At 43.2% G+C, this 13577-nt stretch overlaps 1 pseudogene; it reads right to left on the bottom strand.

The window, feature by feature from the left end:
* Window positions 1-6336: 6336 nt before the first annotated feature.
* LOC125506668 (uncharacterized) lies at window positions 6337-10613 on the bottom strand (annotated as a pseudogene).
* Between the last annotated feature and the right edge of the window lie 2964 nt (window positions 10614-13577).

Here is a 13577-nt window from a genome sequence, read left to right as displayed (position 1 = left end):
TACACTATAATCGTCGCGGTTTCCCCTCCATAACATAACTATAATCGTCGCATTTTCCTCTCCCTAACAAACCTCGCTTTAATCTGTCGTCTCAAGTGTATCCAAAGATTAAACACAAAACACATACACGTGTTGTGTCGTTCTACAAGAAAAACATGAAGCCACAACGCTTGTATGTGGTACTGCCAGCCCATTTGTTTCAGATATGTACCTCTCGCGTGGGCCTTCTCTAAATACGATGATATACCTTACAGAGCATGGTTAATAATACAACCAACAATCGGTTATAAGAGTTTGTCATGTCATCTATAACTAACTTTGTAGCCGGCATGTATAATAGTAAGTTTTACATGTGTACTATCTTATTAATAGTTGGCTCACCTTACAACCTTACAAAGTGTCTTGGGTCACGTGCTAAAGCCGGCTACTAACCAAGAGCCCGCTTCTCTTCTCTCTCCCTTTGTCTTTCCTCAACTAAGCAAAAATATAATATTCTAGTCCTTATAGTCTGCTTATGTCATCTTATTATACTTGCTCTCAGACAGGACTGCAACTTTCAATACATCTTGCGCACACATCCCCATGCTTGCTCGTCGGGCAGGATTCAGAGCCACCTGTAGACCGACCTCTACAATGCTTTTCGTGTGTGTGTATGTGTGTGTGGTTATTGCCATGTAGGGAGTACTCCCTTCGTCCGGGTCTATTAGACCCGTAGACCACTTCTCTTGGACCAAGGCACATACTAGTAATTTTATCATATTTAGTCCTTTCATCCCACTCCTAATGCACTCTCTCACATGCAACCAATGAAAAAACATGCATGCAGTGTATTTATTATTCAACTATGGGACTAGCAATAATGGTTCTTACTACAACCAATGAAATGGCTTCATGCTTGTAGATTTTCAAAGCAAGGCTTTATAAAAACTGAGGTGCTTGTGGTGCTCTTAGGCCTAATAAACCCTGACGGAGGAAGTACACATCAACGAACGTAGTCCAATACTACTCCTAAGCACTAATCAAACTCTGACTCCTAGCACAAATAACACATAACGCTATTAATCATCAAGATTACTCTAACAAGGTGTTTGAGTGTGTCGGTGGCGCTGGGAAAGAAGAATATGCAGCCGCAGAGACTGCGGGGTGGCAGTCGCGATGGCTGCAGACTTGTCCCATCCAACACTCACATGGTACCGGAAGGAGATGAATCACGGTAGGTGCTTCAACTCAGGCTGGTGAAGGATTCTGATTCGCCGAGCAGGCATCCACGATGGAGCGAAGGTGGTGGCGAGGGTCCAATTTGTCCCGTCAACGGAAGGAGATGGGCAATAAAAATCCCTCGATGGCGGAAAAAGTCTAAAACAAACCTTTAATTTGTAGGCGAAAGCTAAATCAAACCCCGAACTCTCAATCCCTGAAATCAGCACACCAAACTCTTTAATCCCGGTCTATTTTAAACCTTGACAGAACATAGCTGGGATTTGCTGAATTGGGTCGGCCCAGTAGCGCAGTTGCTCGCGCGCGCACACTAATCTGGTTTTTTCTTAGTTTCTTCCTTTTTCGTTTTCATTTCTTTTTTCATTTTTACACATGTCTAATTTTTCTCAGTACCCAATGTACATTTTTAACGCACACATTAAATATTTTTTGATAAACTTTTGATATTTCAAATATATTATGTACATTTATAAATTACATGTTTTCAAAACTTTTTGAATACATGGTAATGTTTTTTTCAATTACATGTTTTACATTTTCTTTATGATGATAAACATTTTATAAAACTACACAACACTCTTTTACGTGGTTCAACATTTTTAAATTTGCATACACTTTTTTCAAGGGCATGCCACATATATTCTGTTAAGGTTTTGGCACATTTTTTTACATCACGCAAACATTTTTTTACATTGTAAAAACATTCTTTTAAAAATGTCACAAACACATTTTTTGGAACTCATGATCATTCTTGAAAAATTACATTTTTTAATGTATAAAACATTTTTTTGAATCACACAAATATTATTATACATTGTATAAACATTTGGATTGGCCCGTACATTTTTTAAAACTTGTGATATTTTTTAGATGTCACAAATATTTTCAGGTTTCAGAAAATGTTTATGTATCAAAACGTGTCCGCACTTTAAAATTTTGTTCAGGTTGCAGAAAAATTTATGTTTCAAAAAGTGTTTGCACTTTAAAATTTTGTTCAGGTTTCAAAAAATGTTTATAAATGTGTTCGCTTTTGCAAAGTTGTTTGTTTTTAAAAATATTCGAAATTATCAAAAAGTTCTCGCACATTATAAAATGTTCAAAGATTTCATAAATAAATATGTTTTCAATAATTGTTTTCCCCTAAAAAATGTTTACAAAGTTCGGCGCTTTGGTTTCTGAGTAATATTTCGGGCCTCTAACTATGCCAGTCATAGTCGTCTGGTGTAGTGGCTACCAGGTCCCAAGTTCGACTCCACAACATGTTTTTTTGTTTTGGAATTATTACGTCGCCGTTAAAAAAAAGAAAGAAAGAATTTTTTACGTGGTGTGTTAAGGAAAAAAAACTCGCTACATGTCTGGTGGGCTGGCGCAGTCGAGTCCACTCCCAACAATCCGAAACATTTTTTAAATACATTATTTATGAAATTCCAAAAGCAGTATTAAAAAAGTGACACAATTTTTAAAATACGAAATATTTTTCATAACATGTGAAAAACTGTTGGAATTCTGAACATTTTTTGATAAATATGATTTTTTTAAATCACGAACAGTTTTTTAAAATGCTAATAGAGTTGATTTTGTGCGAAACACGAAATTCCAAACAGTTTTTAAAAACACAAAACAAATTGAATTTGTGCGAAAAATAGAAAGCAGAAACATTTTTAACTTTTGAACAATTTTAGAAACGTGCGAACATTTTTTAAACCTCACGAATTCTTGTTTTTTTATAGTGGGCCGGCCCAAATTCTAGTCCGTGAGAGTAGCTGGAATCCCGGCCGGGATTGTAGTCTTTCCAGCGTGCCAAATAGGTCTAGGGTCCAAAATAGACCGCGATTATAAGTTCAGAGTGCCAATTTCCAGGATTCAAAGTTCAGGGTTTGATTTAGCTTTCATCTACAATTTCAAGGTTTATTTTGGACTTTTTTCGATGGTGGTTGATGATTGCTTGCATGCCACGCGCCACCCGTTTCATGTTGATTTGTGAAAACGTTGCCGGGATGGAAGTGGAAGACGAAGCATGAATTGAGGAAGTCGGAGAAGAAAGAGTCAAAGCATTAGTTCTCGGGAGGTGAGGAGCCGAGAAGGATGAGCCAATTGGAGGGGCGTGAAGAACGGGGGATCAATTGTTGGGCCAGTGGGGGTCCTATCTCAATTGATGCATTGTCTTTAAGGTCAGGACTTCTGATGAGATCAAAATCATGTTGTCCAGGAGATAAATGTTTTGTTTTCTTTCATGCTCCGGGACACTTAAATCAAGAAAACAACAAAGCTTTGGCGTTTCATACATTCCGGCAGCTTATAGTCACATGGCCAGCCAAGTTGCCAAACAACAGTTTTCCCCACAGGACTTCTCTCATCACAACAGTTTTGACATTATAGCCAGTCCATAGCAATCTACAAACAATTGAAACCCTATCATCAGCATTTGTTAGGGTTTTCTTGTGTCACCGTCGTCGCTGCCATCTGAGAAATTAGGCCCCCTCGCCTCCGGCTGCCATCTTGGCGCTGAGAGGTGGGGGGGGGGGGGGGGGAGGGGGGGACCTCAGATCTTTATGTTCTTCGTCAACGTCTAGTGATCATCATAGTTTTGCGAGAATAAATTTCCTCTCGTCCTTTTGGCGGCGCCATAAGGTTTGAGAGTTTTCTGTTCTCGCAAATCCGATTATTCGGATCTGATGAGTTTATGTTGCCGTGTCAAGCTTTTTTTGTTGGTCTAATTTTTTGTGGAGGTGAAATCTTGCATCAACACCATGATTGAGATATAATGATTCGATGGCCTGCACTTCTAGGAGATTATCCCCGGCCCAAGTACGTTCATCGGTCAAGGCTTCCGATTTTTTTGGATGGGTGACTCAAGACGCTTTCAAAAACCATTATTGGTAATGTTCGTGCGGGTGAAAGAGTGACATCACCGTTGCTCCAGTCTAATTGCAGCTTCTTTTACCAAAGTATTTGGAGTATTTATTCGAGCAGAGATTGATACCGCGAAGAAGATGATTTCAAGAGATTTCATTGTAATTCCTTGTCATAGGAGATACTTTGCGTTTTCTTGGATCTTAGTCCAAATCTGTGTACCTGTAATTGTTATGAGTATGAACTAGGAAACATGTCCGCACGTTGCAATGAGAGAAAACACACACGCCAACAAGCTCAAACCCCTCCCCGGTCCATGTATTCTATTTCGACATGGCACCCCATTCGTGTCATTGCTTATCCACCTTCCGACCCTCGCCAATGGTGGTCGTAGTGTTCACCTAATCACAATGCATCCGAACATGGTCAATCTCAAAGCAGTGAACTCGACCACCGCGTCACACACATGCCATTGCACCGCGCTAGCATACAGAAATGTTTAAAACTTAATGAACAATCTCGTCGAGCTGGACGTGAGGCCCGCTATCCCTGCGTACTTGAACGCAGCGTCAACTTTGCGAATGGGAGGCTGCAACACCCTCGCCTAATACGCTAATAGACCATAAAAAGTTATATGTACATAATTCTATCAACTATGCATCTCGTGAGTGAAACATACCATTAGTTCCATCTGCCCATAAGACAAAATAATATTTGAGAACAATGATCATACACCCGGATTACATTCAGCTTGGAAAAGCTCTCTGAACTAAGGTGGGATGTCTGCTAGACAGAAGAAAACACCTTATCTACTGGCCCAATGGGCAAGACAGTGAGCAAACTTGCTTTGGTCCCTACAGACCCAATTAATCTGGTGGGATTTTAAGTGCTTCAAAGCCTCCTTGATGTCACAAGTAACAGAGAACAGCCTGGACTTGTTAACCGTTTGAGGTTCAAGTGCCTGCACCAAATCGACATGATAGCCCATACTGAGCTCATTAATTTTATTTTTTGCGGGATGAGCTGATTCATTTTTCAATTTCACTACTATTTCTATACCTTTATTTACTGGATTATCATGTCCTAGACAGTGCCCATATATATTGTTATATTTTCTCACTCTTAATCCGAACAACACTAGGGTCAAATTAATTAACCTCCACGAATTTATCTAGATCTGCTCTGAATTTCTATGGTAGATGCATGCATTTCCTGTTTCTCGACCTGGATTGTCACCTATTTGAATCCCAGCATTTCCAGTGCAGTAGTCTTTGTGCTACCCAGATCACTAAGCCAAGGAGAGACGAAATGTTTTGCCTTTAGCTCTGTGTTATGAATCACACAAAACACATATTTATGTGCACTTCCTTTTGGTATATGCAGTTATATTTTGTTCCAAATTACAGAATTTGTTAGAAATCTAGACCATGTGCTTCTGAAAATACAATGACAGATTTGCAAGTGACATGTGTTGGAAAATCTTAAACGAACATAATAGTTCCTTTGCCAGATTTAAAGTGAGACAACATTTCGAATTTTGAAACACAAGAGGATGGACATTAGTTAGGAGACTGCACAAGGTCATGCATTCACCACCAACTACCAACTTTATAAGTAGGAAAGATTATATAAACAATAAACAACAAACCGATATAAAATAACAAATAGTGTGAATATACATATGCATTCATGTTAATACATACGATGAGTGTTATTTACACTTAAATCAACAAAACAACAAAAGCTTTGGTATTTCAAACAATCCGGCAGCTTATAGTCACACGGCCAGCCAATAAGTAGCCAAACAACAGTTTTCCCCACACGACTTTTCTCATCACAACAGTTTTGACAGTATAGCCAGTTCAAATAAATATGATCTTACAAAAATGCTATTCCAAGTAGCAGACACAACATTTCAAGATACACGATGAAATTTATAATGAACCTTTATTTATGTTTCCGAAACGTAAACGAAAATTTAAAAGTAATGGTACCAACCGGAGGATATATAACAAACTTCAGTTTCGCTTGCTCCTCTCACCTTTTGCTAACACCTACAAGTGTATGAAAACAGCTAGCATGTGAAAAATATATAAATCTATTTTGCAACATGATAGATACTGTACCGAGGGAAAAAGAAGAAGAAGGATTACATTCCAAACAAATAAGACAAGAATTTTTTGTGACAAAGAAGACAACAATTAATAATTGTTTAGAAGGGAAAAGAAGAAAATGATACCTGAACGGTAGCCAAAAACCCCAAAGCTAATCCTCATACCAAACCAAGGTGGGACGGTTAGGATGTTCCTTCATTGCTTTCTCCATAGCAGCCCGCGACTCTACGTCATCCTCATACACATGGATGTGAAGATGGCGCAAGCTGGGCAAGCTTCTCAGTATCTCCACGTCGCTCTCATTGATCACGTCCATTGAGATGCATAGTTTCTCAAGGTTGACAAGAGAGGCCACCCATGTCGGAACCTTCGAGAGGGAGTCCCCCGCGATGATAAGCTCACGAAGGCCACACTGAGGATCGGGAAACCATGAACGCTCGAAGTACTCATCCGCTGCCTCCTTTACAAAGATGTGCAGAGACTCAAGGCCTGCTTTACCGAGCTCACATATCGAAGAGAGAAACTCCTCCTCATCCTCCTCGATCTCCTCCTCCTCTTTGTCGTAATTAACATCACAATTACCCATATCATACATGTTCCATATTATGCCCAGCTTCCTCAGTTTTTTCAGTTGGCCAAGTCTCTTTAGAAATTCCGTTGACTAAGTATAAATATCGAGACCTTCCAACACTCTCAATCCCTGCATGGCCGCGATTTCATCTGGTACTGTTTCATAACCATCGACATGTAGAGTTACATAACAGGCCAACCGTTCTTGGATGGGCATAGAGATTTCCATTAGTTTGCTGTACCCATTCACGTCAATCTCCAAATGTTGCAGCCTTGCCACCTGGTCTGGAATCTTCGTTACAGCTTTGGCATGTTTGAACCTCAAGTACTTGAGGTGCACCAAATTTCCAATGCCCGCAAGGTGATCATCTTCTAACTGTGAACAATCCTCAAAGTCCAGAACACGCAAGAGTCGAAACTCCGACAAAGACGGGATCTTCACATTATGACCAAACACATGGAGTATTATTTTACCACCAGAACCTGTGGGAAATGCACACTCAATAACCTTCCATGTTTCCACATCCCATATATCATCAAGTACAATAAAGTACCTGCAAAAATATATAAATAAAGGTTGAGCTTACTGAGATAAAATAAGAAGTAAAGGAGTTCGAATGTCCATGAGAATATACTTGTTTGGTCACACGGCCAGGAGAAGTTTCGGCAGAATTTGCACTGGAATGGACAATTCACTGTTCACTAAATGTATCTTGCACATGTACACTGATGGCCCGGTAAAGACTAAAATACTTTGGATGCTAGAATTCCCTCTAAAACATCAAAATTGCCCTTTGTTATTTACGGAAAGAGGGGCGAGAGCATCTACAACCGGACACCCATACCCGCCCCAAACACTCGGACGGGCTGCCTAGTCAGTGATCGAATGCAGAAGCGGCACCCAATCGGGCGCCCCAAATCCAACCCAAACGTCCGGACTGGCTGGCAATCCCCATATTCGGCCCATATATGGGGTGGATATGGGACGCCTGGATGCGGGCGCCATGTCGGATCAGTCCTCTAGGGCCCGCACCATCCCCACAAAAACCCCATCCCATCCGACGAACCCTAGTTCCACCTCAGTCCACACTCGTCTTCTCCGCTCTCATCGGCTCCTCCACTTCTCTCAAATCCTACCCTCCCCTCCGCCATGGCCAACTCCGGTGAGCGCTCCGGCAGTGAACCCAATCCCATCGACTGGGACATGCTCGTGAAAGACGCCAAATCTAGGTCCGACACGCCGGACGACGAGGAGCTGCACTCCGCATCGCCATCGAGCGCTCACACGTGGACACCGGCGGTAGCTCGAGCTCCCTCGCATCCACCGCTAGCTCTTCCACCTCCTGCCACAGGAATGCGGGACACAGTCGCCCTTCCGGCTTTGCCTTGCTTCAGATCCGGCCCGCGGTCGTCTCCCCTTCCCCTTCGACGCGCGCACCACTCGAGTAGCAATGGGTGCTCGTGCCTGTGGCTCCGGTGCGCATGCGCATGACGGAGTCGGAGGCGAAGCCCCCCGACGCGAGCGGCAGCGGGCGGCGGCTGCGGTAGAGCCCGGCTTGTCTTGACAGAGCACACGCTCCGTGCCAGTGGATCCGGAGGAGGCGCTCCTCCGTGGGGTCATGCGGAGGTCACTGACCATGACAGAGGCCGACGCGCGGCGCCTCTGGCGCAAGAAAGCGAAAGCGCTCCGCTTTGGTCTCGAGGCGTCCGAGCGCCTCGCCCGGGAGAAGGAGACCGCCGCCACCAAGGTTGCCGGCCACGCGAAGGAGCAGTAGTGCCTCCTCCACCTTCTCTCTGAGTACATTTCGTATGCATCGGAGAGCCACACCACCACGGACGATGACGACGACCCTCCTGCCGCCGATGCGTACAAGGAGGAGATGGGCCGCCGCACCGCCGACCGCAAGGGCAAGGCCCGGCCAAGAAGTGGTGAACTCCGGCCGCCCTCCATACCTTTTTATATTTTAGTTGTTTTTATGTTCGATTGAGGTTTAATTTGAACTAGCGTGGCCCCTTTGGATGAACAAATTGCATGTCCGATGTCGGCAACTGCCAAACTTTTATTCTATGTCTATGATCTATGTCCTATGCATGTGTTTGTATGAAAGAGGTTATTCGCATTTGTGGTTTGTGGTTGTGGAGGGGAAATTTTGGGTACTATCCAGGCAGTGCTAGCGGACACGGCCGGACACACCAGCGGGGGTATAAGGGCTCCAAATTAGGTGATCCTTATTGTAGATGCTCTGATGTTAACAAGGGACATCCTAGCTAAGCGTAACAGACGCATAAGTAATGTTGTTCTATTATGAAAATGCATGGGGCGGTTGAGGCGTCTTTTCAAGAAAACCGATGAGAAAAAATAGAAATGGGAGAAAAACAATCAAAAGGGAAGAGGGGAAGGGGGTAAAGATGTTGGACGAAAGGGCAAGCAAAACACTATGTGGTGAAATAGGGAACCCTGAGTGGAGTATGGCGTTGCAGAGGCCAGGCTGCATGGAGCCTGTTTTGCAAAAAAAGAAAAATCAAAAGATATTTAAAAGTTTCAAAAAATGTCAAATCTTTTTCTATAAATACATAAGCATCTTCTTCAAATATGTATACAATTTCATCAACTAATTTGACTATTTGCAAGCTACACAAAAAAGACAAATATCAGTCCCAAAAACAAAAAGGAAAAGGCATATTTTACTCCATGTATTTGTCTTTTTTGTATACATCACATATTAACATATATGTTTATAAATTTTTACACATGTATACTACAAATGTCAATGCGTATACTTTTTTCAGCTATTTTTGAAGTGTGAAAAAGTATTTCCGTTGAAAGAAAAATAAAGAGCTCTATGAAGCTCAGTTGCTGCTTGCACTTTTCGACCCTGAGTGAGGCATTTTTAGGTAAGTAGAGATTTCAGCTCATTAACATTATAATAAAAAATTATAATACCGCATATTTTTATTTCAGAATTTTGATTTGAATTTAGGATAATCCACAATTATTGTTCTCAAAATTTACACGTTACATGAGAAATATCAAAACCGTACGTCACCTAAATACTTGGGCGCATACTAGTGAATTAAATTAATAACGGTCCAAAATTAATACAGGATATGTAGTCTGCATGAATTTTCAGGTAAGCAAAGCGTTCAAATTTTAAAGCCATATATACAGTCTGTCTTGGAGCAAGTCTGAAATCATGGCGACAAGCTGTGGTAAATCCTTGACGCCAGGAGAAGGAGAATATGGACGTTTCAGTTGATTGTAAATGGCGCGCATAACTAGGACCTTGTCTGCATTTCGTGGCACGGAGCAGAAAGCAGGGCAACGGAATTGGCCTTTGAGCTCTTGGTACACTTGACTCGCCAGAGTTGTCTTGCCCGTTCCTACTGACCCTCTGGGTGTGGTTGCTGTTGCGTTGACTCAGAAGCAGAACCGGCCAGTAGTAGTTGGATGAGCTCTTGTTTGGGCCCGTCAAGGCCGACGAGTTTGGACGCGTCGTCGACGATGGCTGGAGCCCTGGGATCAACCTTGGACCTCTTGTGGTTGTGCCTCTCGGCGACCTGGACCACCTGTTCCTTGAGATCATCGACGGCCTTGGCGATCTGGTGACGAGCCTTGGTCCGGCCCAGCATGGCCTTCATCTTGTCCAAGAGTCCGGCCAGATCGGCGGATTTTTCGCAGACGGTAGCCTCCATGAAGTCGTCGAGGTCGTCGTCGATGTCGTAGGACAGCTCCCGGATCTCCTGCAAGCAGGCCTTGTCCTGCTCGCTTATCGGATCTCGATCCGTGTCTCTTTTTTCTGTGTTGGACTGTGGGTGATGGGTGATGGGTGGGGCTGTGGTGGTATGGTAGTGGTACATGCTGGATGAATGGATGCTCCAGCTTTATACTTGCATGTTTCAACCATGAGCGACTTGTTTGGGAATGGGAGGACCCTGCACATCGCCCACCTCATGGCACGTTACAGGATGGACGAGGCGTACGTAGTAAACAGAGATCTGATCAAACGACCAACAGCGTACGCAGAGGAGGAGGATGAAAAAAAAAAGGTGTGGCAAAGTCTTAAGGAAAGAATTCTTTTGATGCAAATCGAAAGAGCCAATACACATTACAACGAAAAATCAAACACAATAAAAATGTAGGCATGTTTCAATAGGAAAACAACCTAAAACATACAGATAATGAAGCTTTCAATGGTGTCTAGAAGACTCACGCAATAACAATGCCCTACCCTCATTCTGAAAATCTTCCTTAATTTTACCACGATCAATACTTTTGAAAATCTCTCGCTCAATATAACAAACAATCAAGTCATTAAGACAACCATTGGTCATCTTGCTGTGCATCTCAGTCTTGATGATTTTCATTGATGAGAAGACTCTTTCAACTGTTGTCATCGCTAACGGTAGTAGAAATGCCAACTCAATAGGCGATAAACAGTAAGAAACATGACATGCCTTTTAAGTTCAACCAGCATTTAGCTAGGCTTGCAATATCATGACACGATATCATGACAAGCTCTAAAGTCTTCAATTCTTCTCATATGGATAATGAATAGATTAAGGTTATCTTCTATATGTTTATATTCATAATCAGAGAAATCATCATGATAAATCTCTGTGAACCTAGCAAGCTTATTCAAGTTGAACCAAAAAAACTCTCCATTTGATGAACCAAACCTCCTACCCCGTCGCGGTCACCCGCCTCGGCAGGAGTTGCCACTAGCGCTGCTGCCGCGTTGGCTTGTCGCGCTAGTTAGGGTTCGTCGCGTCGGCCATCGGGTGGAGTTAAAAGTTGGTGGAGATGTGCATGTGCGTCTCGATTGGGTTGTGCGTTCTCGACCTAGCTTGACGTCTCGATCGGTTGTTTTTTTTAAATTTGCCAACACTTTGTTAATCCATAAAAATGTTCAATGAAATATAGGATATGGGTCACGAGGATGGATAAGCCACAAGTATCTTTTTAAGGGTGGATAAGCCATAAGTGGCGACCCTAATCAAGCATAGCAGAGCTTGGCTCGACGCCTCGACCGTTTGCTTTTTTTAGGGAACCTCGATTGTTTGCTGCCTTGTGCGTGGGCGCTCAATCAATTCCTGGTCCAACTAGCTGGATGCATCGACCTATCTCTTCTTTTAGCGTAAAATGCCAGCGGTCAAAACCAATTAGCGAGGCAGCCGTAACATACATAAGCATACATTTTATTTTTCTCAGAATCAAGGTATGGCGGGTGCCATACCATGCCCATCGGAGGTCTCCACCAGTGCATACGCGCAAATTAAGCACCAACGCGTAAAAGCATCTACCACCCCCGACACCAAATTGGACCCCTCAAACGGTTTCCTTCTCTGCATCCAAACACTTCATATTTCAAATCTTAAATTCATACAAAAATGAAAAAAAAAATACTAGCCTGCACTACTAATTATCGTCGGAGATGTCCGGGTGGCACGTATAGCCCGTATCTCCTCGAGCAGCTGGAGGCGCCACTCCAGCGTCAACATAACGTACGTGGTCACCCTCTGCCTGACCATGGCTATCGCGGACGGCGAGCGGAGAGGGACATAAGTGGATGTGTCTTGGGCTGCTGCCGCAGAGAGGGAGGAAGCGGATGTGGCTAGGGCTAGGGCTGGGGGTTGCCGTTCGTGTTAAATAGCCAGACGTTTGCCTCAGGCGGCGAGCCAGAGTAGCGCCACACGGTCACACCCTCCCGAAGGAGATGCTCATCGGACCGTTGTGTTTCCGAACGATATTGTGTGGGATCCGATCGTCAGTCCGACATGACAGGCGCACTCGGGCCGCCCCAGATTTGGCTAAATATGAGGGGATCAGCCTGAGCATTTGAGGCCGGTTTAAGTCATCCAAGTGGGTCGAGTTCTTTTAACCGATCAGTGTTCGGACATTTGAAACTGGTTTAAGACGTCTGACTATAGATGCTTTAAGGACAACTCCAAGAATTCAACCTTTTAGTCCGTTTAGGTGGCCAGGAGGCCGTCCCTTGTCCGCTCTTTCACCAGAAGGGCCTAGGGCCTAGATATTTTATTGTTTTGAAAAGAAAGTTCATACTGTAGCCTCTTCATTATGATGATGCACACAATCATTGTTATTGTTATTAATTAGAGTATAAAATAAAAACACAGCCGAATCATTACAAAGAGATGAACAAAACAATCATCACTTCAAAAACGGATCTGTGTGTAATCATCTCAGCTCAACTCCTCTCCGAAGATACCACATAAAAATCTTTACTTTTAGTGGCATCTTCGATTTCCAGATTTGTTTATTATTGGCCACTGAAATCTCTGTGTGCGATAGTGCACGATACATAGAGTCAACTGTGAAGGACCCAAATGTAGTAAGATTTCAGCGAAAGACATCCCGCGCTTGTGTCAAGTTAATCAAATTTAAACGGGATAGAAGATGTTGCCATGACACAAGACGGGGCCCAACCAAATCCCTCTGAAATGATATATCTGGCGGAGAAGTGGTCATCACATGCGCAAGAGTATCGTTCTTATCGCGTACAATGCGGTACAAGGCTGGGTACTGTTCTCGGAGAGTGGTATTTCCTAGCCACTTGTCCTCCCATAAGCGTATCTCCGAACCGTCCTTTATCACGAAGGATCCGAAACGGAAAAGATGTTTCTTTACCGCCATCAGACCAACCCAAAAATGCGAGTCACCGGGCTTCCAATAAGCCTGGGATAACGCCTTTTGGCCTAAATACTTGTTGCGTAGTATAGTTTGCCAAACACCATCCTCAGTAAGAAGTTTGAACAACCATTTACTGAGTAAGGCATCATTCTTGACCTAGAGATCCTGAACAC

Source organism: Triticum urartu, chromosome 5A, assembly GCF_056163025.1.
Source record: "Triticum urartu cultivar PI428250 chromosome 5A, HENAU_Tu73, whole genome shotgun sequence".
Lineage (NCBI taxonomy): Eukaryota > Viridiplantae > Streptophyta > Magnoliopsida > Poales > Poaceae > Triticum > Triticum urartu.
Note: the sequence above shows the minus strand (reverse complement) of the source record. Positions and strands in the feature narration are given on the sequence as shown.